The sequence below is a fragment of the Taudactylus pleione genome, unplaced genomic scaffold (assembly GCF_031769625.1).
Source record: "Taudactylus pleione unplaced genomic scaffold, aTauple2 ptg000830l, whole genome shotgun sequence".
NCBI lineage: Eukaryota > Metazoa > Chordata > Amphibia > Anura > Myobatrachidae > Taudactylus > Taudactylus pleione.
The window spans coordinates 661,927-676,956 of NW_028285232.1; the positions used below are offsets into that span (position 1 = coordinate 661,927).

The 15,030-nt window shown below is 43.5% G+C and overlaps 1 pseudogene; it reads right to left on the bottom strand.

Moving 5' to 3' along the window:
* LOC148474561 (von Willebrand factor A domain-containing protein 5A-like) overlaps positions 1-15,030 on the bottom strand; it is a 562,647-nt pseudogene that overhangs the window by 214,965 nt on the left and 332,652 nt on the right.

Here is a 15,030-nt window from a genome sequence, read left to right on the forward strand (position 1 = left end):
AGAAAGAGTTGCACATGAGGTGCCGGATATGTTGGACACTCCTCAAAGGATAATGTGTCACTCTACAAGTTTAAATGAAAATCCATCACAGGTAGATGAAATGTTGTCCCAAATTCCAGATTCCCTTTGGACTAAGGATGGACAGGACACTGGATTAATGGCAAACATAAGCCCTGTAATGGTAAATATAAAAAGTGGCAGGCAAGCTCCAAAAATTCCTCAGTACCCACTAAAACAGGAGGTAGAATTAGGGGTTTATCCAATAATTGAACGATTATTGCAACAGGGAATTTTAGTTCGTACAGCAAGTGTAGCCAACAGTTCCATCTTTCCAGTGAAGAAGAGTGGTGGGAGGGGTTATAGGCTGGTACAAGACCTTAGAGGTGTTAATAAGGTAGTAGAGAGCCAATTCCCTGTAGTGCCAAATCCAGCTGTCATCCTGATGCAGATCCCACCAAATGCAACCCATTTCACTGTCATTGACCTCTGTTCTGCTTTCCTCTCTGTGCCTCTCCACCCTGACTGTCAGTATCTATTCGCATTTACATACAGAGGTGTACAATATACATGGACACGGTTACCCCAAAGTTTCATAGACAGCCCCAGTATCTTCTCTCAGGCATTGCACGACTGTTTACAATCTTTTCAACCTGCCAATGGATCTGTTCTAATTCAATATGTGGACGATTTATTGCTATGTTCTGACTTGTTTATGTCATGTTTAAATGATACTAAACTTTTGATGCTTCATCTCTCGCATACAGGACACAAGGTGGCTAAGGACAAACTACAGCCGTGCCAATCCAGAGTAAAATATTTGGGACACTGCTTAACCCAGGGGTTACGACATCTTACAATTGATAGAATCCAGGCCATACAAAACATGACACTGCCGTAGAATCAACATCAATTTCGTACCTTCTTGGGAATGTGTGGATATTGTAGAATGTGGATCCCAGGTTTTTCTATTTTGGCCTTGCCTTTACAGGAATTAGTCTCTTCCTCAGAGCCCGATCGTGTCATACACACAGAGGAATCAGAGCAGGCTTTCCTTAATCTTAAGGATAGTCTGACAAAAGCTCCTGCATTGGGAATACCTGATTATGAAAAACATTTTGATTTGTATTGTACAGAAGCCGATGGTTGTGCTGCAGGTGTCCTTACACAATAACATGGTGATGCCAGTAGGCCCGTAGCATACTACAGTGCCCAATTGGACACTGTAGCAAGATCACTCCCCACTTGTTTGAGAAGTGTAGCAGCTACCGCTTTATTGGTGAGTAAAAGTGAGGACGTACTACCGGGTCATGATATGATTGTCTACACTCCCCATGCTGTATCTGCTCTGTTGAACTCAGCTCAAACCAGACACGTCTCTTCGGCTAGGTTTACCAAATGGGAACTAGCTCTAATCGCACCCGCAAACATTACTGTTAAACGTTGCAGCACGCTGAATCCAGCAATGTATTTACCATATGTACAACATGATGTACAAAGGGTGGAAGGAGGCGAGTTGCTGGCGGGAGGTGAGTTCAGCGGACATAATGATACACACGATTGTATGAAATATCTGAATCAGACCTTTACTGCTAGACCTGACATACACGACACACCTTTAGAGAATGTGGATGTGACTTTTTATACAGATGTGAGTTGTCATAGACAAACAGACACAGGTGAATTATGTACAGGTTATGCTGTTGTAAATGACACAGACATCATAGAAGCTAAACCTCTTGGTCCTCCTCACTCAGCCCAGGTGGCAGAGTTAGTAGCACTAACTAGAGCATGTGAACTGGCAGCAGGCAAATCTGCTAACATTTACACTGACTCGAGGTATGCGTTCGGGGTGGTGCACGATTTCGGGGCTCTATGGCATCTGAGAAATTTTATGACAGCAGCAGGCACACCAGTTGCACATTCCCGACATATAAAACATATTTTAGAAGCAATCCAACTGCCCAAAGCGGTGGCAGTAATTAAATGCAAAGCCCATACATGTGAGGATGATCCGGTGTCACTGGGCAACAACAGAACCGATGAAGCTGCAGTAGGGGCGGTAGGGTTAAAAATGTTTTATCTAACTGGAAAAATTATGTCTTTCCAAACAATTGATATGCTGAAATTAATTGAGATGCAAGATTTGTGTTCAATTCAGGAAAAATCCATTTGTAAGTCCAAGGGATGTGGGCAAGGGTCCTCCGGGCTCTGGAGGGACGGACAAGGTAAACCAGTAGCCCCCAAGGCATATTACCCCAGCCTGGCTGAGGCAGCACACGGTCTGACTCATCTGGGAAAACAAGGTTTGTGCAAGTTGGTGAGAGCATACTGATGCGCACCAGGTTTTTCTTCACAAGCAGAAAAGATAGCAATGTCCTGTCTGACCTGCTTGAGGAAGAACATAGGGAAAGCAATCCCTACCGAACCGTCCCACATTCCACCGACTGATGGACCTTTCCAGGTGATACAAATTGATTTCATCCAATTACCACCCTGGAGGAACCTTAAGTATGTATTAGTGTGCACTGATGTATTTTCTAATTGGGTTGAGGTCTACCCAGCGGCCACTAATACTGCTGCGTTTACTGCCAAGAAAATATTCCAGGAATTTGTATGCAGGTACGGTATCCCTAAAATCATCGAGAGTGACAGGGGTACTCATTTCACAGGTGATGTGTTCCAAAATATGTGTAAGCTGATGGGTATTAATAGCCGACTTCATACCCTCTACAGACCGCAAGCCAGTGCCAAGGTAGAGAAGATGAACGGGACTATTAAGAATAAGTTAAGTAAAATAATGGCAGAGACTGAACTAGGATGGCCAGAAGCATTACCTTTGGTCCTACATAGCATAAGGACCACTACTAGACCCCCTCTAAACCTGTCCCCATTTGAAATACTGTTCAGTAGACAACCTCATTTGATTATAAGTCCACAGGAAGACTTGAAGGGTAACAACGAGGTAACTGTAAAGTATCTTACATCAATGAGTAAGCAGTTAAGCAGTTAAAGCAACAGCAGCAGAAACTGAAATTGTTGTCTAATGATATGTCTGAAACTAACTGTCATGATGTTGAACAAGGAGAATATGCGTTCAGGTTGTTTGACTGATCGGTGGGAAGGTCCGTACCAGGTGCTGCTGACAAGTACTACATCTTTGAAGATGGCCGAGAGAGACACCTGGGTCCATTTCACTCACTGCAAAAAGGTCAATCAACTGGTGGAGAAACAAGTCGGAGACAAGGCTGATAGAGTGGACCTGTCGCTTGCGAGCTTGTTCCGGGAGGATTGAACAGGTTGTAGTGAGATACCTGAACTGAGAAATTTGCAGGTCTTGTTGTGACAATGGACGGGCCTGCTGTGTTCATTTTCATATTCTCTTTTAGAGTGTTCACCATCCTGGTCGGTTCGGGGATATCCAGTGTCTGTGATGGGGGACCGATTGAGGAAACAGGAGCTGATGGCAGTGGTGATGGAGTGGAGTCAGGAGGAATGCAATGCCAATCAGGGGAGTGTCTGACCAATCTTAGTACTGTTATTGTTAAGAGAGCTGTCATTCCGGATATTCAGGGAAGGTGTGGAGGTTTATTGTCTGAAGATTCCTGTATTTGTGAGCTATGTGGGTCCCTAGTTGATGAGAACTGTATCCAACGGTGCCAACCTAAATATAACCCGTACTGGGGTGGGTATCCTTTAGAGGATTATCATAGCATGGTAGGCAAAGTGTTAAATCAAACTGATTGCTGGGTGTGTTCACACGTGCCCCAGGGACAGCATAACGTAGGGTTGGTGCCATTTCCACTGAATACCACGGAAATTTTAGAATTACAAAAAGGTAAAAACCTTGGATGGAAAATTCCTCTCATCCAAACCACCTCATTTCAAACTCTATCAATTCCAAGTAGATAGATCACTTTTGTGTTTAAACATAACCAACCCCAATAAACCCAGGAGTTGGGAAGTGATGGGGTATAAGCAGATGATGACCTTCTCACAAAGAGCTGATAATGAGTCCATAAACCATGATCTGTTACGCTCGATTAAATCTAGTGGGAAACATTTTAGGTATTGGTATACATTGAGTTCCACCAAAGAAATTATTGGTAAGGTGCCAGATGGTTACTGTGCTAAAATAACACAGCCAGAGACTTGCATGAACCAGATGGAAGACCCAGAAATAGGATTGTTTGCAAGAGAAATGTGCTTAATGATAATGATGCATACCATCCCATATGTTCTACCTGATAATGAATATTTTATATGTGGAAGAAAAGTGTATAAATGGCTCTCCCCGAGTTCCGAAGGTTTGTGTTACCTGGGAAGAGTAGTCCCAGAAGCTATGACCCTCACACATGTTGAAATGCTTGGTATACATAAAAACACACCATCACCATATCTTCAAATGCAATATGAACACAGAGGCAAAAGAAATATGATACCTGGTGATGTGCATAAAGCCACTCAGTAAATTAGTGAGACAACTGGCTTTCAAGTTTTAGTCACACTGGATCCCACCAGGATTGCTCGGGGTACATTAAATTTTAGATATATTCAGGAACTTGCTAAATAGATAGATAATATCACTGAGATGTATGATGACATTCAGGTATACAGGGAGAGAATTGCAAGCATACAAGAAAGAATTGGTGCAACACAGGCTAGTGTTAAATGATTTAACTGCTGTTACCGGAGGGTATTGCATAACGTTAGCCACCCAATTTGGAGTAAAATGTTGCACCTATGTCACCAATGATACCAGCGACCCCAAGGAAGTTATAGACCGGAAGATGGACGAAATTCTGCTGCTAAAATGGGAGTTTCATAAGAACCATAACGCTTCAGTGGCTGAAGTAGGGGAGAAGATAGAAGGATGGGTTTCATGGCTGAACCCAGTGAAATGGTTCTCAGGTCTAGGGGAATGGGTCCAGGAAATGATCGCCAGTATAGGCAAATTCTTAATCCTTATACTGATTGTCATCATAATAACTGGCACATGTGTCCGGTGTGTTCCTATTGTGTTGAAGTGTAAAAAATGTAAAAATAGAGTAAAACGAAAGAACAAAATTATGATGGTGGCCAGTATGAATACCGAGGTAAATATAGAACTGCATTACAACCCTGAACTAGGAAATACCATCATTTAATGTATTATGTTTAGCCATGCATAAAATGTATTATTGAAATGTTATTTTTAAAACACCTCAAATAATGTAAAGTCTCAATTCCCCTTCAAGACTGATTTTATAAGACTGGTACATTCCCACACCTTTCACATGATCTTCCAAGATCCGCGGTGCATGCATAATAGTAGTTTTATGCCCCCACTTATAGACACATTACTGATGGATTAAGAACCACCTTGTGCCATACCATAATAACACTAAATAATATGTAAATGTAAGCCTAAATTAAATTCCAACAGCAGATTGTGATAGCATGTTGTTTGCTATCAAAGGGTGGACTGTCGAAGCTGGATAATTGGCTGAGACAAGATCAGTTTAAAATTGAATCGCAGCGACGCCATCTTGCGACTGACCACAAGACGCCATCTTGGAAATGGGATTGCAAGACGCCATTTTGTGAATGGCCACCCAAGCGCAATTTTAGATAATTGTGAGTTTAAGTACATATGGTGATATTACTATTAGCACCATGCAATTGCATCTTTCACCATTTCTCATACACACATTAATACGCACAACTGCGCTGTTCACTAGTCACATATTAGCGAATGCATAAGACCTTGTATGAAAACGCTGTTTTATTAGCTTCATGCGCACGCATTTGCCCCAAGTTAACTAGCGTCTTTAAATCAAACCCCGCATACTCACACATTACATATTCATATACAAGGTTCCATAAGCTTTAACATTTAAGTTTGTTCATTTAGTATAAATGTTGTGAAATAAAGATTATTTGGTAATTAAGGTTTTATACATGATAAGTGAGCCGTGTTTGGTATTGTACTGATGCGTACTCTTTCAACAGAATTCCGGTATTATCAGTGGAGATCGCATCATGCATTCTCGACTTATGGACCGCAGAGACTTCAAGCAACAAAATGTATATTATATGAACAACTGTTAGGATGTTGCATGGGGTGGGAAACCAGAGACCCTCAGTTGTTGGAGGCTGGGTTGTGTCTATTTGAACCAGCCTGTTAAATGCTCTGTAACAGATGCATCCCCCTTGGGAACCAATGGCATCAGCAACAAGCTTCTCGATTGTTCTGTCTATTCCTGGGGGGTATAAATATGTGTGCTCCAACACTGGGTCTTAGTCTTCGTGCTGAATGCTGATTGACGAGGGGTTTCTTGCTGATGCCTAACATCTGGTCCGGAAGCGCTGCATATGTATACTGTACTTGGGTCTGTATAATTGTGTCTGGATCAATAGCGTGTAACTGACTGTTCTTTTTACTTAAATAATACTTTGTGCTTTGGAACCACATGTTCTAAGTCTGGAGTCTCTATTTATTGTATGACTGCGTATGCAAATTAGCATCATCCTTAGAGGTTTATAGGTAGGATATTAGAAGGTATAGACAGGGGTATATAGAGGTTCAATTCCAGTATCGTTACAGTCCACACTTAATATTATACAATCTTCAACATAGCAAATATGAGACTTTTTGACTTTATTAATTAACTTGGATTTAGTATTTTTACTAGAAAACATACCACGCATCATGGCCATGATCTAGGAGCAGATATCTGACACTTTGCCAAGATTCCAATGGGAAAAAGTTGCCAGCTAGCACTTGTGTGTTAGATATATCAACTTTGCCAGGACAGGCAGTTACCAGGTGTTAGATATATCACCTTTGCCAGGACGGGCAGTTACCAGGTGTTAGATATACCACCTTGGCCAGGACGGGCAGTTACCAGGTGTTAGATATACCACCTTGGCCAGGACAGGCAGTTACCAGGTGTTAGATATACCACCTTGGCCAGGACGGGCAGTTACCAGGTGTTAGATATACCACCTTGGCCAGGCAAATAAACATGGAGATAAAAACAAAAGTTTATGCAGAAAAAAACATGCGGACAGTTGTGTTAATTTATATAAACCATTTGACTTCAAAGTCCTGGGGCAAGACTCAGAACCACTCGCACGTAGCTAGCCGATTTCCGCAAACTGCGCATGCATAAAAAAGACGCAATGCATGTGCGCAAACCAGCCACAACAATCGGGAAGCACTCGCTCGCTGCATACAGGCTCACCGCAAGCCTGAGTGACAGGATGTGCCGTTTGTGGGTGGTGATTTGGGGTGGTCGATGGAAACGGGGGTGTGATGGTGCGAATGCAGGCGTGCCTGAGCTTTTAAACGCATGCATAATTACCTGGCTGTTTAAAACACTGCAGCACTCGCAATGCTTGCGGTAGGGTCAACCACAAGCGCTGCGCATGGATCCGATAGTACTCGATGTTACCGATTTCTGCATACACTTTCTGGAGATGACGTGTGTTATGAAGGGAAAGTGTGCATCTAAACAGGCTGGTGGGCATATGCACACACACCGTGATCGCTCGCTAAGACATAGTGGGCATGCTGATGTCTTGCCGTGCGATCGCGGACTTTGCATTCTTTGGCAGATGACGGCTGTGTGTGAACGCAGCTAGCGAGCGGGTCTGAATCAGGCCTCTGGTTCAGTGCTTCAGGTTATAATGTTTGGAGTTTGACAATGGTTTTCATTTCTGTACGAGCTAACTTGCTTTCAATATTTCTATCTCTCCATGTGGGCCTAACTTGATGGAGTCCCATGAAATATTTATTGGAATCCAGGGAACATTGATGGTATATCCCAAAATGTTCTGATAAGATAAGGGTATTGAGGCCTTTATTTAATATTCCTCAAATGTCCACTCATAAGTTCACTCAAACAAGTTTTGATGGCTTCGGATGTCCTTCTTATGTAGGCCTTCTCGCAGGTACATACTATCAGGTAAACCACATTAGTGGTATTACATGTTAGGAAGTCCTTCATTTGGACCCAAAAAAAAAAGACCATAAAAAAGGTCATCAACAGAAGGAACAAACACCACGCCGACACTTCAAATAGAGCGAAAATATCAAAAAGAAAAAGAGGCGAGAGCGACGGTAAATGCAAAGAGTGCTGTCTCTTTTACCTATTATAACATTACTCCTGATGTGCTGCTTTATTTGAATTTTAGATTTAGGTAATCAGCAATTAATATCTAAAGTCTGTTGCAGTCTACAGACTTTAGATTGTGTGTAGGCATGATTGCTCTTAAGTCCTAAATGTTTGGTATGTGCTACATGTATGTTTAAGCCATTTTATTGCTGGGTCTGTATTGGCTGGCCAGTGGGGCACTGTCAATAATTAGGATGCACACTTGGCAACATCTCTACTTAAATATCATTCACTAGGCTGTTTAGCCTTGGCTGGAGTTAGTAGACTGCTAAGTGCAGAATCACAAGTGCAAAATAGACTTTAGGGAAAATTTCAGCGTTAGACCGGCGTTAAACCGAAGGAAAACGAAAGGAGAACAATTCATCAAACACAACTAAACTGCTATCAGTACTGCATATGGACACCTATGGAGCATCAAGTGTGAGTATACTACCTCTTCACTACAAATATCTGCTGCCTGCATAACCAGGACATGCAGCACTGCACTACTTGTCTGGTCATTGCAAAGACATTATCTCACATGCTACTATTTGTGCTGCCTCTTTTTTCACTAAAAACTAAGGGCCTGATTCAGACCCACTCGTGAGCGGCTGTCCGCTCGCAAGTGGGTCGATGTTATGCACTGAGCATGCGCACGACGGAGGGAGCTCCGTCGTGCGCATGCGCCAGACGTGACGAGCGAAGGAAAGTCCCTCGCTCGTTGTGTCTGATCAAAGGGGGCGTGCTGTCGATGTTGATTGACAGCACGCCCCCTTTGGTGGGCGTGCCGGGGGCGTGCCTCCCTGACGGGGGCGTTCCCACGGGAACGCCTCCCGTCAGAAGCTGGCCCACTGACATCACTAGGCTCTGATAGAGCCAAAATCACTCCGGAGCTTGCGGTTGAAAACCTCAACCGCAGGCTCCGGCTCGCAGTTTCGATGGTCGCGATGGTCACGACCATCGCGGCCATCAAAATGCACGCTCGTATAGGCTGTGGGTGGTGACCCACAGCTATACGAGCGTCCAGGAGGACGCTCCATTTTCATGGAGGGCGGCCCTCATTCAGAGCGTGCGCTCTGCTCAGAGCGTACGGCTCTGAATGAGGGCCTAAATTCTTAGTAACTTCTAAACCTTGCATACAAGGTCTGATTTACCATTGCTTTTGCCTAGTCTCACAACTTTGAACTTTTTTTTTATTACTCAATTTCAAAACCCTTTTAAACACGTACATTCCCCTAAATAAAAAAAAACAAACTTTTGTCATCAAGCATACGCATTCACCAACTGTGTTATCTCACCAGCATTTTTGAAAAACCTTCAACACTGTCTTTCTCACACATACACTATTCTTACCTCATCCACACCGTGACCATGTTTTCTTGAAATTCTCACTTTACTCAGTGCCTACCTAATCCTTTATTCTGCCCCCTGTTCCCACCTCTATCCTTTCCCCCTAGACTCCTCCTCTTCCTCCTCCTCTTCTCTCCCCTCCTCTGTCTGTATGCTTCCATCCTTCTCCTCTCCCATTACTCCTCTTTCATTCTTTTCTCCCCCACAACGGTCCTACTACCCAACCACTAAGCTCAGCACCCACCCTCCTCTCCACACCTTCATCTACATCACACTAATCTCCCTCCCTCTCCTACAAATGCATCCAACCTCTCTTGCCATTTGACCACTTCCTTCCACTCCTGCCTCCAAGATCTCACCCGTGCTTCTCCCTTCCTCTGGTACTCTCTCCCTCTCCCTATCAGACTCTCCACCTCTCTACAAATCTTCAAACGGGGTCTCAAGACTCACTATTTCATCATAGCCTTCCAGCTCTCATCCAGACCTGCTGCTTACATGCTTCTTCCTCACTGTCTACCCTATCTGTGTCACCCCTGTCTGTCTCCCCCCCCCCTATAGAATGTAAGCTCTCACGAGCAGGGCCCTCTTCCCTTATGTGCTTTTCCTTCCCTCACTCATACGATCATCTACTGAAAATTCTCCACGAGGGCACTTACACTTGGTAGCTGACGCCCTGCTGCTTTTTTGAGTGTTATGATCGCTGCAGCAATGTTTATAAACCATGTTCTTACAAGTTTGCTCATTTGTTAATGTACTTTGTGAAGTGCTGTGGAATCCTTGTGGTGCCATATAAACAAAGGATAATAATAATAATAATATCTGGATTATTACCCAGCAAAACCACTTACCTGCATTTGCCATCTTTTCCAAACCTTTGTGATCAATTGATTTTGTATTGCATTACAATACCGATTAAAATATGACCCTTTTAGTCTAAATACTGTGCCTATTTACTATATTGCTGTGTGGCCGGACTTTTTTTCTGCTGTTAATGCCACTGAAAAAAGTATTTTACATCTCCAACTGCACAATCGCTTTTTAAATATTTATTTAACCTAAGTTGAATAAATGTGCATTTGCTAAATCTGAATGCGAATTTGTTTGTAAATCACTTGGTTTACTGGGTAGCGCCATTTATATGACGTCTCACCTTTGTACTTTTAGACTGCAGACTGCACACAAAGATATTAATGGATATATTTATTATATAGCTCTATAGTGAAGTAACATAGAACACAGGTTCTCAAACTCGGTCCTCAGGACCCCAAACAGAGCACATTTTCCAGGTCTCCTCACAGAATCACAGGTGAAATAATTAGCTGCACCTGTGGATCTTTTAAAATATGTCAGTAAGTAATGACTACACCTGTGCACCCGCTAGGTTACCTGCAAAACATGACCTGTGTGGGGTCCTGAGGACCGAGTTTGAGAACCTCTGACATAGAGGAATGACATTCATATAATCTACATAATTGAGAAGGGAAAAAGCTTACTATGACTCAAGTTCATTGAACTTTTTTTAGTCCTGGGCACTGGCACAGGGTGAGCCTTCTTGGTTGTACTTGTCATGGAGTGGTCCATCAATCCTGAAAAAAAGGATATATTAAATTTAATAAGAGTACAAAGTGTAAGTTTGATAGTCTATGTACACAGTGTCAGAAAGAGGGATGTGTGAGGTATACCAGCTCACTAATATCACTATACATAGTGTCAGAGAGAGGGATGTGAGAGGTACACCAGCTCACTAATATCACTATACACAGTGTCAGAGAGGGATGTGTGAGGTATACCAGCTCACTAATATCACTATACATAGTGTCAAAGAGAGGGATGTGTGAGGTACACCATCTCACTAATATCACTATACACAGTGTCAGAGAGAGGGATGTGTGAGGTATACCAGCTCACTAATATCACTATACACAGTGTCAGAGAGAGGGATGTGTGAGGTACACCATCTCACTAATATCACTATACACAGTGTCAGAGAGAGGGATGTGTGAGGTACACCAGCTCACTAATATCACTATACACAGTGTCAGAGAGAAGGATGTGTGAGGTATACCAGCTCACTAATATCACTATACACAGTGTCAGAGAGAGGGATGTGTGAGGTACACCATCTCACTAATATCACTATACATAGTGTCAGAGAGAGGGATGTGTGAGGTATACCAGCTCACTAATATCACTATACACAGTGTCAGAGAGAGGGATGTGTGAAGTATACCAGCTCACTAATATCACTATACACAGTGTCAGAGAGAGGGATGTGTGAGGTATACCAGCTCACTAATATCACAATACACAGTGTCAGAGAGAGGGATGTGTGAGGTATACCACCTCACTAATATCACTATATACAGTGTCAGAGAGAGGGATGTGTGATGTATACCAGCTCACTAATATCACTATACACAGTGTCAGAGAGAGGGATGTGTGAGGTACACCAGCTCACTAATATCACTATACACAGTGTCAGAGAGAGGGATGTGTGAGGTATACCATCTCACTAATATCACTATACACAGTGGGCCTGATTCAGAGCCACTCGTAAGCGGCCACTCGTTCGTTCTGACCGATGTTCGCACAACTGCGCATGCATACAGATTTTAATACGCATGCGCGAACCAGTCAGTGCGGCTGAAAATCGTGTGCTCGCTAAATAGCGAATGCCTGCTATTTTGAGTGACAGAATGAGGCGTTTGTGGGTGGTAACAGGGGAAGGTGCTTGAAAACGAGGAGTGGAGATCCGAACGCAGGCGTGCCAAACAGTCAAAACGGGCGTTTTAAGGGTGTGCATAATTAACAAAGCAGCGTCATATACCACGTCACTTGGTTGTTTTATAGTCAGAACTGCTCGCATGATTGTGGTAGGAAAAACCAACCACAAGAATAGCGAGCAGTTCATACGCCGTCCGATGTACTCGATTAATCTAATAAATAGCGGACATGACGTATGATGCGAGCGACCAGGGGGCGTTTTATTCAAAATTACGTTCGCTCGTTCAGACATAGAGGCGTGAACAGACCGCAAAGAGCGAACGGTTCATATAAATAGCCAGCCCCTTTTTCTGGACGAGCGAGCGCAAATAGCGTCCGGCTCTGAATAAGGCCCAGTGTCAGAGAGAGGGATGTGTGAGGTACACCAGCTCACTAATATCACTATAGACGGTGTCAGAGAGAAGGATGTGTGAGGTATACCAGCTCACTAATATCACTATACACAGTGTCAGAGAGAGGGATGTGTGAGGTATACCATCTCACTAATATCACTATACACAGTGTCAGAGAGAGGGATGTGTGAGGTAAACCAGCTCACTAATATCACTATACACAGTGTCAGAGAGAGGGATGTGTGATGTATACCAGCTCACTAATATCACTATACACAGTGTCAGAGAGAGGGATGTGTGAGGTATACCAGCTCACTAATATCACTATACACAGTGTCAGAGAGGGATGTGTGATGTATACCAGCTCACTAATATCACTATACACAGTGTCAGAGAGAGGGATGTGTGAGGTACACCAGCTCACTAATATCACAATACACAGTGTAAGAGAGAGGGATGTGTGAGGTACACCACCTCACTAATATCACTATACACAGTGTCAGAGAGAGGGATGTGTGAGGTATACCAGCTCACTAATATCACTATACACAGTGTCAGAGAGAGGGAAGTGTGAGGTACACCAGCTCACTAATATCACTATACACAGTGTCAGAGAGAGGGATGTGTGAGGTACACCACCTCACTAATATCACTATATACAGTGTCAGATAGAGGGATGTGTGATGTATACCAGCTCACTAATATCACTATACACAGTGTCAGAGAGAGGGATGTGTGAGGTACACCAGCTCACTAATATCACTATACACAGTGTCAGAGAGAGGGATGTGTGAGGTATACCAGCTCACTAATATCACTATACACAGTGTCAGAGAGAGGGATGTGTGAGGTACACCAGCTCACTAATATCACTATACACAGTGTCAGAGAGAGGGATGTGTGAGGTACACCAGCTCACTAATATCACAATACACAGTGTAAGAGAGAGGGATGTGTGAGGTATACCATCTCACTAATATCACTATACACAGTGGGCCTGATTCAGAGCCACTCGTAAGCGGCCACTCGTTCGTTCTGACCGATGTTCGCACAACTGCGCATGCATACAGATTTTAATACGCATGCGCGAACCAGTCAGTGCGGCTGAAAATCGTGTGCTCGCTAAATAGCGAATGCCTGCTATTTTGAGTGACAGAATGAGGCGTTTGTGGGTGGTAACAGGGGAAGGTGCTTGAAAACGAGGAGTGGAGATCCGAACGCAGGCGTGCCAAACAGTCAAAACGGGCGTTTTAAGGGTGTGCATAATTAACAAAGCAGCGTCATATACCACGTCACTTGGTTGTTTTATAGTCAGAACTGCTCGCATGATTGTGGTAGGAAAAACCAACCACAAGAATAGCGAGCAGTTCATACGCCGTCCGATGTACTCGATTAATCTAATAAATAGCGGACATGACGTATGATGCGAGCGACCAGGGGGCGTTTTATTCAAAATTACGTTCGCATGTTTTGTTCGCTCGTTCAGACAGAGGCGTGAACAGACCGCAAACAGCGAACGGTTCATATAAATAGCCAGCCCCTTTTTCTGGACGAGCGAGCGCAAATAGCGTCCGGCTCTGAATAAGGCCCAGTGTCAGAGAGAGGGATGTGTGAGGTACACCAGCTCACTAATATCACTATAGACGGTGTCAGAGAGAAGGATGTGTGAGGTATACCAGCTCACTAATATCACTATACACAGTGTCAGAGAGAGGGATGTGTGAGGTATACCATCTCACTAATATCACTATACACAGTGTCAGAGAGAGGGATGTGTGAGGTAAACCAGCTCACTAATATCACTATACACAGTGTCAGAGAGAGGGATGTGTGATGTATACCAGCTCACTAATATCACTATACACAGTGTCAGAGAGAGGGATGTGTGAGGTATACCAGCTCACTAATATCACTATACACAGTGTCAGAGAGGGATGTGTGATGTATACCAGCTCACTAATATCACTATACACAGTGTCAGAGAGAGGGATGTGTGAGGTACACCAGCTCACTAATATCACAATACACAGTGTAAGAGAGAGGGATGTGTGAGGTACACCACCTCACTAATATCACTATACACAGTGTCAGAGAGAGGGATGTGTGAGGTATACCAGCTCACTAATATCACTATACACAGTGTCAGAGAGAGGGAAGTGTGAGGTACACCAGCTCACTAATATCACTATACACAGTGTCAGAGAGAGGGATGTGTGAGGTACACCACCTCACTAATATCACTATATACAGTGTCAGATAGAGGGATGTGTGATGTATACCAGCTCACTAATATCACTATACACAGTGTCAGAGAGAGGGATGTGTGAGGTACACCAGCTCACTAATATCACTATACACAGTGTCAGAGAGAGGGATGTGTGAGGTATACCAGCTCACTAATATCACTATACACAGTGTCAGAGAGAGGG